Genomic DNA, 13,930 nt, shown 5'->3' on the forward strand with positions numbered 1-13,930 from the left:
CAAACTTTCATATTGCTGCTGCATCGTTACATTCACGAAAAAAAGGTATACAGAATTTCCAAAAGAAACGAAATTAGTCCCCTTTGAATTGTTCAACTTTTATCCGTGCCATTTTATTCCATCCCGAAACGAAAAGAAGAGGATCTAGAATCACCCTGTACAACAGTAATCAACGAACAAAATTCTGTTCAAAGTTGAAACTGTTTCCACAATACATAGAGTATTCTTACATAGAGTCAAGTAAATATATACATCGACCGAATTATTAAACATGTACTCCAATATAATAAACATCGATAACCAGACTCCACTTGAACGAAATCCCTTTCCCACGTTAACTTTTCACCGAGAACAAAGGGTTCCAGTTCTCCAAAAGTTGGAGAACACTGGTCCCTATAAAGAAACCTCTCAGACTCTTTTACCAATAGCGATTACACGCTCTTCGTAGGCAACTTTTCTCAGAAACGACGATCGCGTCGTAAAAAACCAAAAAAAAAAAACAAAGAAAACTTTTTATTTCTTATTTTCGATTCGTTTCGTCGGGACGAATCGTTCCTCGGTAACGCCGTGCCACAAATTACATCTCGATCTAAACTTGACAGCGATCCACGGACCGGATCAATTTCGACGATAGGGAGAGTCAGACATTTTTGATGTACACGAGTTCGAGGCATAAGTCACTCGAATATCAATACGTAAATAGGGAACAAGTGTTACCCGTATTAGTTCTCGTACGTCAACGTAGACACTCACGCGCGTGCACACACGCGCGTGAACGCGTACACACTAGCGTGAACGCATACACGCTCGCGTGAACGCAGACACACTAGCGTGAACGCACACACTCGTGCGTATCGTGATCGAAGTGGAGGGACGAGCCGGGCAGCTACCCTTGCTCCTCCTGTCCGCTTTATCTGAAGACTTGAGAAAACGCAGACGCTTCGTGGCGAGGCTAATCTGACTGGTATCGGGGCCCTAAAACCGCCGCCAGGAGGCCAGAGACAACGGTAATAGGATAGAGAGCGAACCGTGTCTAAGGAATGGTATGCGAACTTCGTACGCAACGAGAAATATAGCGAACGTGAGCGCGATCTATCGCGTCCTTGCCTTCTCGCGAATCGAATCACTTCGCACGCGATGCACCAACACCGTGCAACCACTTTTTTTTCCTCCTTATGGTAAACGATGGGGCGCGATAACGACGATAACGCGCGACTAAACGCCCGTGGTTAATAAGAGAACACCACCGAGGTTCCCATTGCTCGTGGTAACGATTTCCAAACTGACGATGATGGTATGGAACTGAAGGTCTTACTACTGACCATAACAGTGGTTTTGAAGAAAATACTTCTGTGCTAGGAATGTATAGGTGAAAAATGTTTATGTTTATTTTAACGAGGATATTGTAGAACTATACCTCGTGGTTAATAAGAGAACACCGAGTTCGTGGTAATGATTTCGAAATTGATGATGATGGTATGGAACTGAAGGTCTTACTACTGACCATAATAGTGGTTTTGCAGAAAATACTTCTGTGCTAGGAATGTATAGATGAAAAATGTTTATGTTTATTTTAACGAGGATATTGTAGAACTATACTTCGTGGTTAATAAGAGAACACCGAGTTCGTGGTAATGATTTCCAAATTGATGATGATGGTATGGAACTGAAGGTCTTACTACTGACCATAACAGTGGTTTTGAAGAAAATACTTCTGTGCTAGGAATGTATAGGTGAAAAATGTTTATGTTTATTTTAACGAGGATATTGTAGAACTATACCTCGTGGTTAATAAGAGAACAGTGAGTGGTCATTGCTCGTGATAATGATTTTCAAATTTTTTGCTCTCCTGAAGAAATAGAAAAAGTATTAGTGGTTCGATATTTATAAACAAAAATGTTTGTTATAGAGAATGATAACGTGGAACCGAAAGTCGTACTATTGCCCATAACAGTGGTTTTGAAGAATTGTTAGAGGCGGTCTTTTAATGGGAAAAAAACACTTCTGTTGCCAGAAAGGTATAGATAAAAAATATTTATGTTTATTTTAACGACGATACCGTGAAACTAAACCTCGTGGTTAATCGGAGAACCCAAGTAGGCTCCTATTGCCCTTCACAATGGTTTCCAAACTGTTTGGAAGGCGATCTGTTAAGAAATAAAGTAATGTTGAAAGAAAAAAAATATGATTATTTTCATTTAAATTGATTGAATCGTTAAGTTGATATTGAACTTTTCCTCGTGGAGTACGAACGATCATTTAAACGGTAATAGGATAGGTCGACTAAAATTCCGAAAAAACCTTAATAAATAAATAATATTTACTACACTGTATACCGCGGATAATACGAGACAATTTCGTGCAAAAAATATTTGAATAGCCTTCTGAATAAAAATATAGCAACAGGAATTTACAAAGTGAGGTAAACTCCAATGATCAAAATATCGATAAAAAGGACTGCTCGATTTATCCGTATTTGTTTTTTGTTAGAAATTATCTTTCGCGCCTCGGTTGGGTATTCCCCCTCGATGATCGTGTCCCCTACTTCGAAAAAGACCACAAAGTGACCATTGGTCGCAGATTGCACAGATTCTGGATAGTCATCGCGATAACGTTCTCCTACGTCCTCTCTGTTTATTTATTTCACTTATCGAAATTCAACTTCGATCCATTATCATCGATTCGCGGACAAAGGAAACTACCGAAATTACGCACAGCTAAACACCGATAAAACGATTTTATCTTCGTCCGTAAAGTCTTACAGATTGTACGCAATCGTTATCACGGTTTCGTTTGTTCCATTTTTGCTATCGAGTTTGTTGTTCCGTTCGGGCTATCGGTGCACGTAAACACGAAAAGACTTCATTGAGAACGGTGGAGAATTACGCGCGGATCGAGGTCGATAAAAAAAAAAGTATTTTATCGCACTTCCCCATCGCCGAGCGATAAGTAATTACGGATTCCAAAACAGTCGCGAGTAAGCTCGTTATCTTAGCGATCGTTCGATTCGTTCCCGTATCGAAATTCGACTTTAATCTACCATCGGTACGCGGACGAAAGATTTCATTGAAAACCGGGCCGTACACGCATCGCTATCGTTTACAAATATTTTATCGGGTTCGGTCATCTTCGGTGGTCGGAACGTTATCTACCTCGGCTCTCCTGCGCATCAAAATTTCGACTTTAATCTACGCACCGTTTGCGCACGCTTCAGAACCAAATCGCCGCTGATAAGATTCCTCGTGCAATCGTATCGCGCGTAACTTCAAACGATTCGCGAGCGATTAACGCGTGCACGACCCACGGTGAAGTTTCCGTTCAAGCCGTGTACGAATTTCGCCACGATGCGCCTCTCTGGCCGCAAACAAACACGTAACCTTAAAAATTACAATTTACCGCCCCGTCGTCCAGTGCATCTTAAAACTGTACACGGTTTCTTCTCGCTAATTATATTTTCTCCACTGTTATAAATATTGTAAGCCGTACAAGTCATTTTGTTTTCCAAAAATGGGGAATATGTAATTTAATAAAATGTTTGTACGCTCTAAAAAAATCGTGTTTCATTTTCGCCATAAAAAAACGAAATGACTTTTCGAACAACCGAATGAAACTATTAGGGTTCGAGAGGAGACTTCTAGTCGTCACCTGATTCGGTGTACTTTTTCTAATCCGGTAAAAATTTGTAACTTGGAGTTCGAATTGGAATTTAAATACTACAATCATGTAAATGACGTAAAAATACGTACATATGTGAATCATTGAAATAAAAAATTGTCCATTCCGGATCAATTATACGATTCGAAGGTATTTAATCGAGGCGCTAGTTTCTGGTAGAAAGAGAGCTTCGTTAAGGTTGAGGTTAACCCTTTGCACTCTAAGCTTTTCTGCTACCAGAAACTAGCACCTCGATAAAATCCTTCAAATCGTGCAATTAATTTAAATTCCAACATTTTATATACACGTGTATACATCTTACAAGAAAGGAGTAATTTAATTTTAATTTCAATTCCAAACCACGATGGTTTTCCGAATTGGAGAGAAGTACACCGCAATCGAGGATCGCCTCTCGAGCTGGAAGGGTTAGTAATCGCGATAGTGCGCGACAGTGTACGCCCTCTCGCGAGCAGAACGGAAACTAACGAAAGATCGGTCCGGCACGGAACGCGTTGAGCGCGAAACGAGGCAACAAACGATCCCGAAAACTCGCCGGCAACGATTCGCGTAATTAGAACACGAACGGAGCCATCAGATTTATTAAAACTACGACGATCGCGACAAAAGAACCGTAGCGATAAGAGGAGAACGCGCGCGCAAAACGTAGATACGAACGGTATTGTTTCGAGCACCGGCCGAGATTATTCATATCCGCGGTGCGCGCACGTCGACTGTATTGTCGCGTAGTCGTCGCGATGCTTTTGATCGGCGGATCGTACGAACGTGACGGTAGGCAGGTTAAAATCTACTATCGGTGGGTATCAGCTCATTACGCTAATATTCACTCGGAATGCCAGACCGATACGGTATCTCGATCGTGCCTCTCGCGTTTCGCAAAGGCCTTTTTGCGCCGTGTGCCCCTCACCTCCCCCCACCACCCCTACACCGCGTCGCCAGCGCCAGGCTGCGCGCGCACGTGTAGAGGTCGTGCCATTTTTGGACCTTCCGTTTCGCCCGATACCGATTAGCGCGCGCTTTCGCCAAATCATATCCGCGATCCCGATCGCGCCGGATCCACTTGATCGATTTTACCGACCAGCTACTTTGCCCTTGTCCCCATCGTCCATTAATATGAACCGGTGACACATTTTTCGGTCGATCCGAACCGATCGTTCTTCCACCCCTCGCGTGTTTTTCCGTGGAAAAATTAACAAAGAACTACGGTCGGTACTTTCCGAGTAGAAGAATATGGTTTCATTTTTTTCTTTATTGTCTCTACTTTTCTACTGTGTAGAAGATGTACTAATTTCTGTACATTTTCCTTAAAGAATCTACCGGATCTCTCAATGGTAACATTGCACCTAGAAAGAAAGTGCAGAGTCAACAATCAGAGAACAAATGTTTTTCTCTAGAGACAAAAGCTCTACAACATAAACCCTAATTTCTATACACAAATGTCCAGTGTACATTCTACACACTCGCCTAAAATAAAGTTTCACTTTCAATAATGGAAGTGGGTTCCGCTCGACGTTGTTTTCTCGAGAATCAGAAGCTCCCAAACCCCAAACTTCTACACACAAATATACAGTGTGCAACCATCCCTTCGCTCTCCTCGATCAGAATGGTATCCATCGAACCCATCAGTGAACACCGTCACAAAGTACAAAGTCGGCCATTAAAGTAACCGAAAGAAGTCCAGAAATCCATCGAGAACCGTTACCACGTGATCCCTCGATAAGACCAGACCCCCTGAACCCGAACCCCTAATTTCGTGTTTCCATCGCCGCGGCAACTCGGTGACTCTTCTCCAGATTGAACGCGGAACACGTGTCGGGACCGCACGAACCAACCGCGTTCCCACCACGAATCTATTAAACGTTATCGCCGGTAGACCATCGAAAAACTCGTGGAACGCGGCGTGCGGCGTGCCGATGGGTGGCAGAGAAGAGGGATATCAGAGAAGAAGGGGTGGTGGTGGTGATCGGATCCCCCGGTCGGTGGTCGAGCGTGGAAAGAAAAAAAAAAGAAGGACCGACTCTGAAAAGAAACGGGCCAGTTGTGTCCTGGATCGGAGGTACATCGCGGTTATCGGCGTAAAGCCGCGTTTACACGCGTGTAAAGCTGGTACGAAGCCTGGTTGACACCGCGCCGAGTCGTGGAAGGCACCCAGCGGAAGAGAAGCGAGCAACTCCGCAGTCGAGGAGGTGGAGGTGACGGTCATGGTGGTGGTGACGACGGTGGTGGACGGAGGAGACGTTGGAAGAGGAGAAGGCCTAACGCACGGGACGGGATAAGGGAGGAAGAAGGAGAACTCGCGGACACCATTCCAGCGATGCCAGGGTCGTGTCGTAACAGGCTGGAGTGACACCACAATGCGGTGTAGCAATTTGTAGGCTCGCCCTTCGTCCTTCCTCCCCGGTTGTGTCCTCTCCCTCGGCCTCCAGCAGCCGCCTCTTCCTCCGCTTGTATTTATGAGCCGAGTCGGGAGAACGCCTGTATCGGTTCCTCTCGCTCGGCGAAGCCAGCCACAGCCAGCCAGCCAGCCAGCCAGCCAGCCAGGAAGGAACGATCGCGCATGGGGGCCCCCGGGCACGAAAGGGGGCACCGTATAGGACCCCGTGGTGGCTGCCGCACGGCTTCTCGCCGTGGACGACTCCGCCGATGGACGACACCGGCAGGGTGGGAGGGAGGGGGGACAGAGTGGGGGAACAAGAGAGACACGACGGTAGGGAGGAAGACAACACCGGGGCGAACCGCGAAGAGGGGGTTAAGGGGGGAAACCTGGAGGGAGGATGGACAGAGAGAAGAGGCCCACGAAGGAGGGTTAACTAGACGAGATCAACCGCGCGATAGTTGTCTTCTCCCGCGTTTCTTCGCGAAAGAAGACACACGGACAGGGAGAAGGAGAGAACGCGCGGGAACCCCCCCGGTGAAGAACAAGAGGGATAGAACAAGTATACCCGCACGAGAGAGCACGTGTGTACGTATATACCAGGAGAGAGAGAAAGAGAGGGGGGAGAGACATCTGCCGCGGTCGGATTCATGCGTTTGCGCGGAATAAGGGACCCGGGCGAGGAAGATAAGGGACGCTGATGGACCTTCCTTCTCCGCTTCTTCTTGTTCCTCTTCTGCGCCGTCTTTCGCTTCTTCCAGGCTTCTTCCTTTGCTCTCTCCCTCCGCCCTCCCACTCCCTTTCCTCGTCCCCTTCCTCCCTTTCACGTCACCCGCTCATTGCACACACCGCCGGCCGATCGACACTGATAGCCGCAACGACTGTTCGCGGGTAACCGGCCACGACGGAATTTGCGACTTTGCTTTTGTGCCTTCGTTCAGCGACCGGAGGGGGAGTGTACAGGAAGGGGTTGAGTGCGCGCGGGGTGGTGGTGGTGGTGGTGGTGGTAGTGGGGGGACGAGCGTGCCCCCTTTGTACCGATAGATTCGAGCCCGAGATTTCGGGAATCCTCGCCCGGGGAATTGAATTCCTTCTGGTGTCCGCGGGTATTACCGATTCCGAGAAACGTAATTAACCGTTGCTCGCCCCGGGCCACTCTCGCTCGGGCATCTTTATACCGTGAGGTCGCAGGACTAGCGCGGGCAGGTGCAGCGATTCGATGCTCGTGTAAGGGAGGTGGGAAAACTGACATAGTACTGTCGGGATTATCGATGGGAGTTTTCATAGTAATTTTCTAATGTAGATGGTTTTTTATAGTAATTTTCTACTGTCGATGGTTTTTTATAGTAATTCTCTAGTGTAGATGGTTTTTGTAGTGCTTCTCTACTGTTGATGGTTTTTGATAGTAATTCTCTAATATAGATGGTTTTTGTAGTGCTTCTCTACTGTTGATGGTTTTTGATAATAATTCTCTAATATAGATGGTTTTTGATAGTAATTCTCTGATGTAGATGGTTTTTGATAGTAATTCTCTAATATACATGGTTTTTGATAGTAATTCTCTACTATAGATGGTTTTTTATAGTGCTTCTCTACTGTTGATGGTTTTTGATAGTAATTCTCTAATGTCGATGGTTTGTGATAGTAATTCTCTGCTGTTGACGGTTTGTTATAGCAATTCTCTACTGTCGATGGTTTTCAATAATTGTACTAGTACCAAAGATGAGAAAACTATCAACAGGAACCTAACCCAAACCTCGTTACAAAGAAAACCAATTGGATCGTTTCACCTAACACTAAAACTACCAAAGGATCAATTTCATCTGTTTCGAATTCCTTTTTAAAATTACTGGATTATTAACCGTGCGTTTACCACTAAAATTCGGTAACAATTATTAAAATAGAGAACTAGTTACATTTGCAAATAATTAATCAGTCAGAATTATTGAAACAATTCCCTTTTCCCTTCTAATTATAAAGATACGTATGTGACCTGGTACAAATAGAAATACTACAATTTACATAACTACTGCAATACCTTACATTTACTGAAAAAAGTGCTATTAATGAAATTTGTGTTCTCCGGTAATCGGTTCACGGTTCAAGGATAATAAATGCATTTAGTCCCGAGTTTTCCAATTGGTCCTGTCGCTGATTCTTCTTTATACGTTACGCTGTTAATCGTCCGAACAGAATGTTGTCTACAGGTTGTATTTAACGGAACGTTATCTCGAAACGATCGAGTGCACAATATTTGCAAAAGGATTAATTACTCCCTTTATCGGTACAAAATACCTGAACTTACATACACGCAAACTGTTAGTTACCGGTCTCGTACTACCTCGTACCGACTATTGCTAACTCGTTTTTAACGACCTCGCAATGACACTCGATATTAAACTCCAAAGAGCATGCAATAGTTGCATACGATTTATTTTTAAACTTGAAAAAGAAAATAACGCGAATACCGAGAAAATACGCTGCTCCGCGTACTCCCCCGAGTCCGAAGCTCCAATTTAAAAGAATCGAAGGACCAAGGAGAAGACCGTGAACGTTATTAAATTTTTCGTCGACACGGAACTACCGATAAATGGAAATTACACTCGAGTACAATATTTCAAACAATCGACCTTCGAACGGTAGATAAGACCGATACATAAGAAACCTCGATTTTGTTTATTTTTGCGGGAAAAGACAAGTAAGCCAAATGGTAAAATTTGCAGTAATTAAAACACAGTATCCATACACAGTAGAACCTTCGTAATATAAAAGTCCTTTATTACAATATTCAACCGTTATGAAAAGATTTTTCAAAAAATGGTTTAGACGGTTTGGGTCGTAAAACTTTGCAATTAAAAAAAAACTCCAGGTAGCTGACATTTGAAATGTGGTGGGATTCTCAACTTTTTCTCAACAATTTCTTTCATAATTTTCTTTAATCTTATTGTACACTTCAAATAATATACATTCAATCGTGGACGGTTATTTTTCTTATTCCATAATAATTGTTCTTATTTTATCGAAAATATAAAAAAAAATAATTACTCCGTCGTTTAAAAGTGTTTTCGACCTCCATATATACATCGAATAAGAGAGGTACAACCGTGCACTCATAACAATCCATTGCGCGCGACGACGAATCCATCCAGGTCTCAATTTCCCCGTGATCGGTTCGATTATCGACGGAGTATCGAAACTCCGATTCGCAAAAATGTACGCGAGACCCCCTCCAGCATCGTTCAGCAATCACATAAAGAAGCAACCGCACGCAAGACGAACATTCAATTACCATATAAAAGAAGGGGAAAAAGGACGTCGGGAGAAGTGTCGCTATCGTACGATCTCGCGAGACACAATGAACAGCACGCGAAGAAGCAAGAAACACCGAAGACGAGGCGATAGGCGCGGCCGAAGCCGTCGCTATTAGCGCGTCGACAACGATTACAACGAGAACGGGGCCCGCGAACGCAACGAAACGATCCCACCTTCTCCTCCCACCGTGTTTCAGTGTGCTCGGTTCGCTTCGTCTCGCCTCGCCTCGCCTCGTCTCGCCGAAACAACCCGATGGCGCGCGAAGATATTATTTACGGTGGGGCACGATTCAATAAAACATTCTATAAAATCATTGGTTATTAATTTGACGGCTGCGCGCGACGGGGGGTGATTGGTGCCTCTCCGCGGGGTACCTTTTATCCCTGGCATCGTCGATTACCAGCACGATACAAGGCGAGTCCCGACCCCACCTCCGTCTCCTCCGAGAACACGAAGCCGCGGCGACCCTTCCATCCAGCGCGATTCGATAAGTCAAAACGGCGCGTTTTCAGCGGAAAATAATCAAGATCGGTACAAAGAGAGTAGAAGAGTGGGGATGGACGATGTTTCTCGTTATTGACACGGTGTCGCGTCGATCTGTGCGCTTCCGTCGACGAAACCTCGATGAAGTACAGAAAAAGACTCGCTATTGCTACTAACCTTCAAAAAGCCCCAGAAGCGAGAGTAATGGATTCGAGACTTGTGTTTTAAGAAAATCCGTAGTTGGAATACTTTTGAATCGATCAAAAAGATTGCTGGGTTTCTTTTCACGGTGTTCGATGTAGAAAACGGATTGGTTGATCGTAACGTTGAGTATAAGTATGTTAGAATATTTCGTATCGAGTGTTTGATTGTTGAGTTCGGCTAGAGTTACCGAATTCTCTATATTGAGAAGTGTAGAGTGTAAAACTTTATGGAAATTGCAAGTTTAAGTAATTTGTTAAAGCATTAACGTATTATAGTAAACTTTGAGTCGATTCGGAATCGAATAGTCCAGTCACATCGGAAGTCTCGAACCAAATATTCTACAGAAATTACATATCCACAAACCCCGTTTCGTTCGAATTCCGTTACATATTCTTTCCAATATTCTCGTCACGATTTTCTTATTTCAGATTTCAAATCAGAACGCTCCAGTCACGTCGATTCGCAGACGTCATTGAAAATCTCGAACCAATCGTGACGCAGAGATTATCGGCAAACCCTATTTACTTCGATTCCATTGAATGCTTTTTGCCGATGCACTTGTCATGATTTTTTTTTTGTAAACGAAAACACTTCGGTCACATCGCGATCGGCGAAATTTCCCAAACGTCTAGAACCAAACGTTCCGCAGAAATGATCGACAAACCCTATTCAGTTCGAATTCCGTTACATATTCATTCCCCACATTCTCGTCACGATTTTCTTACCTAGACCAGAACGCCCCAGTCGCGTCGGTCCGCCGACACAGACTCGATTCCCGAACGTTCCACGAACATTTTCACAGCGTGCCCCGTTGCATTCGAATTCCGTTAAACGGGCCCTTCCATATTCGTATCGAGACAAAAAGAGGGAACTAATGGCTCTCTAATCCCTCAGCGATCAACACATTCCGCGTATCGCCGCGAGTTCTTCGGGCAAATAGAAACTACGCAATAAGGAACTGGTCGGTAATAAGGAGTCGGCGATGACGCACGCGATATCCAAAAAGGTAAAACAGTTTTCGCCGCGGGTCTCTCCCGATACTCGGACGATAAACAAATCCCGATTCGCGGGACTTCCTGTAAGCCAGCGAATTCTCACGAGACAGCGGCGGCGACAATCGCGAATCGACCGACGAAAAACGCGCGCTTCGCCAACCGAGCCGATAAAGAGACTCTGACGTCAATTATTTTTAATCTCGCCGACCGCTTATCGCGCATTTGTCGCGAGGACCGTGCCTCTTCCTCGAAGGACGTATCTACAGCGTTATAAACGTAATCGCTTCGACGACTGGCCGTCCTTTACCGAAATCGTCGAACTTTTGTTGCACAACCGAGCGAGCGTTCGCGCACTTTAGAATCCTTCGCGGCGATAAGCGGAGATAGGTTAATCTTTAAGGCGATCGCGTTATTCCGTCGCGAATTTCAGGCACGTATCGCCATCGCGGCGTAAATTTTAACGATTTCTTCGAAGTTACGACTTCCAGAGAACATAGTCGTTCCTTTTTTTTTTTTTTTTTTTCGTTTCTTTTCTTCACGAGTTCCTCACCGTATGGAAATAATCGGGAAACTTTAACCGATTTCAGCGGGACAACGTTTCCCGTGAAAGATATCTCCTTTTCACTGCGACTAGATATTAAATTAATGGCTGGATATTGCATTAATAATAGTGGTAATACTTTTGCCGATGGAATCGATTCTGAAAAAATTTCCCTAGCTGTCACATACAAGATTAATTATATACATTTTATCTGTTTCTTCGAATGCAGATAAAACCGAGTTTCATAATTTGTAAACGAAATGAAATATTCAAGGAACTATATTTGTTCGGTGAACAAATTCTGTAACACAATTCGTACATTAATTACGAGATTAAACAATTTCTATCGGGTATATTCGAAAGCTAATCGAACGATGGACACTAACGGAATAAGATCTAACAAAAAAGTAACTTAACCTCGAATGTTGTTAACCTAATTTAAAAGTTGCGACAGAGTATAACGAAATAGTAACAAAACGGGTTAGGTTCGAATCTGATACGGGTCCCACGATAACGAACAAAATGTCCTAACCTAAAATTAGCGATGAAACGAAACGTGTATCGTAATAGGATCGAAACGCGATACGTTCGAGTTTCGTACGCAACGTTTGTCACAAATAAACGTTAATGATCGTAAACTTTTGAATAACATTAACATTATTACGAATACTGTGAAGTAATAAACACACCACCATCGAGGTATCGAATGTTTCTAGTATTTACATAGTAATTTGAATAAATGTTAATCGGGAACGCCTCCGCGGCGTTTGATGCACGTGAAAAAGTATGCAAAACTCGCGGCGGCAACGAACGTGTTAAACGAAACACCGCTCGTTACCAACGACATAATGCTGAAATATCGATACCATAAATTGATTCTGTCGTTAATCAGAATTAACCGAAGACACACCGCCCTATTACGTCTTCCGTGTGTTAAGAAGGGCCCGGAGACACAAACGAAAGCCGGTAGACGCGCGACGCTTCGCGGTCGCTCGTTATTAACTCGATTACAGGTGCTCCCAATTAGCCGTCACGCGCGCGGCCCGCCGTTGCGACGCGGTTCGCAGTAATTACCTGGACGTTAACGTCGAAACGAACGGGGTGCAGGTTCAACGCGAAAAAACGAGTTCCACCAAAATCGGCTCGGGGTGAGGCGAGAGAGAAAGAGAGAGAGCAAAAAAAGAAGAGCAACGAATAACGAACGGTTGCCGCGAAACCGTGGAAACGAGCCGCAAAGTCTCGAGAGACGAGGAGAGAAGAGAAGGGACGAAGAGAGAAGAAGAGAGAGACGCCCGATTCGACGAACCGCCGCCACGTGAAAGTGGACGGCGACTTTCGTGATCGCGGGCCACGTGATCCGACCGCGACACAAGGGCGGCGAGGGACGAAGGATCCCGCGGAATCGGCACCCGCGATCTCGTCTGGCCTCGATCGTTTTACGCTGAGATCGAAAAAAAGAAAACACGCTGATACGAATTTGTGCAACGGGGCCCCGCCGACGACCGTGCCGATCGATACGATCGAAGTCGTGGAAGTCAATGGCTTTAATTGGCGGCTACGATAACACGTGTCGTTCGTTATTGCGTAAGGAGACTCGCGTTAGAATCGAGAGAATCGAAAACGGGAATCGTTCGACGCCGCGATCGAACATACGAGAATTTCGGTTACGCGGAACACAGCACGGAAAGATTTCGCAACGTCGCACTCGCTTCGTTTCCTTTTGTCAACCGGCACTAATTACTCCGTAATATGGATCTACTGTGGATCTACGACTTTAAGAGCACCGCGTATCACCGCTGTCGATTAAAATTCCACGGGTAGTTATCCGTCTCGATTGTTAACGTTAACCTTGCCGAACGCCATTTACTTCGGTGATCGGAGAAATGGTTTCTGCGTGGGTAGCACCATTGGGAATAGTTTCGAAGATTCTAGATAGAGATCGCGAAAATATGCGCTGGAACCTCCCACTTTTGCCACCAGAGGGTGTTTCATCCTATTCCGACACACGCTAGTTCCTTTTTAATCATCGATCGTGTATCCTATCTAAGTCAATTGAAATCCATCCCCCTCGAACTATGGAGATTTTTGAATGTTTTTCGTTGTCGTTCGACCGCAACATCATTCTACGTATGAGAATGAAAGAATAACAATTATCGATTTCCAAAAGAAAAAGAAAATGAAAATAACATTCAATATCTTTCGATATGTCTCTAAGACACATGTTTGAATAAATTCCAAATTATTTTTTCCTACATATTATTACCCAATCGCAAGGAATACTGAAACGTGTGAAATTGAAATCGATTATCGTGTACACTTTATTCTACGTCTTTAACTCAAAACACGTTC

The 13,930-nt window shown here is 44.4% G+C and overlaps 1 protein-coding gene across 1 annotated transcript in view; it reads right to left on the reverse strand.

Moving 5' to 3' along the window:
• Ush (Zinc finger protein ush) overlaps positions 1-13,930 on the reverse strand; it is a 445,671-nt gene that overhangs the window by 430,108 nt on the left and 1,633 nt on the right. The gene's annotated exons all lie outside the window — the stretch shown is intronic.

The sequence above is a fragment of the Ptiloglossa arizonensis genome, chromosome 5, assembly GCF_051014685.1.
Source record: "Ptiloglossa arizonensis isolate GNS036 chromosome 5, iyPtiAriz1_principal, whole genome shotgun sequence".
Taxonomy (NCBI): Eukaryota; Metazoa; Arthropoda; class Insecta; order Hymenoptera; family Colletidae; genus Ptiloglossa; species Ptiloglossa arizonensis.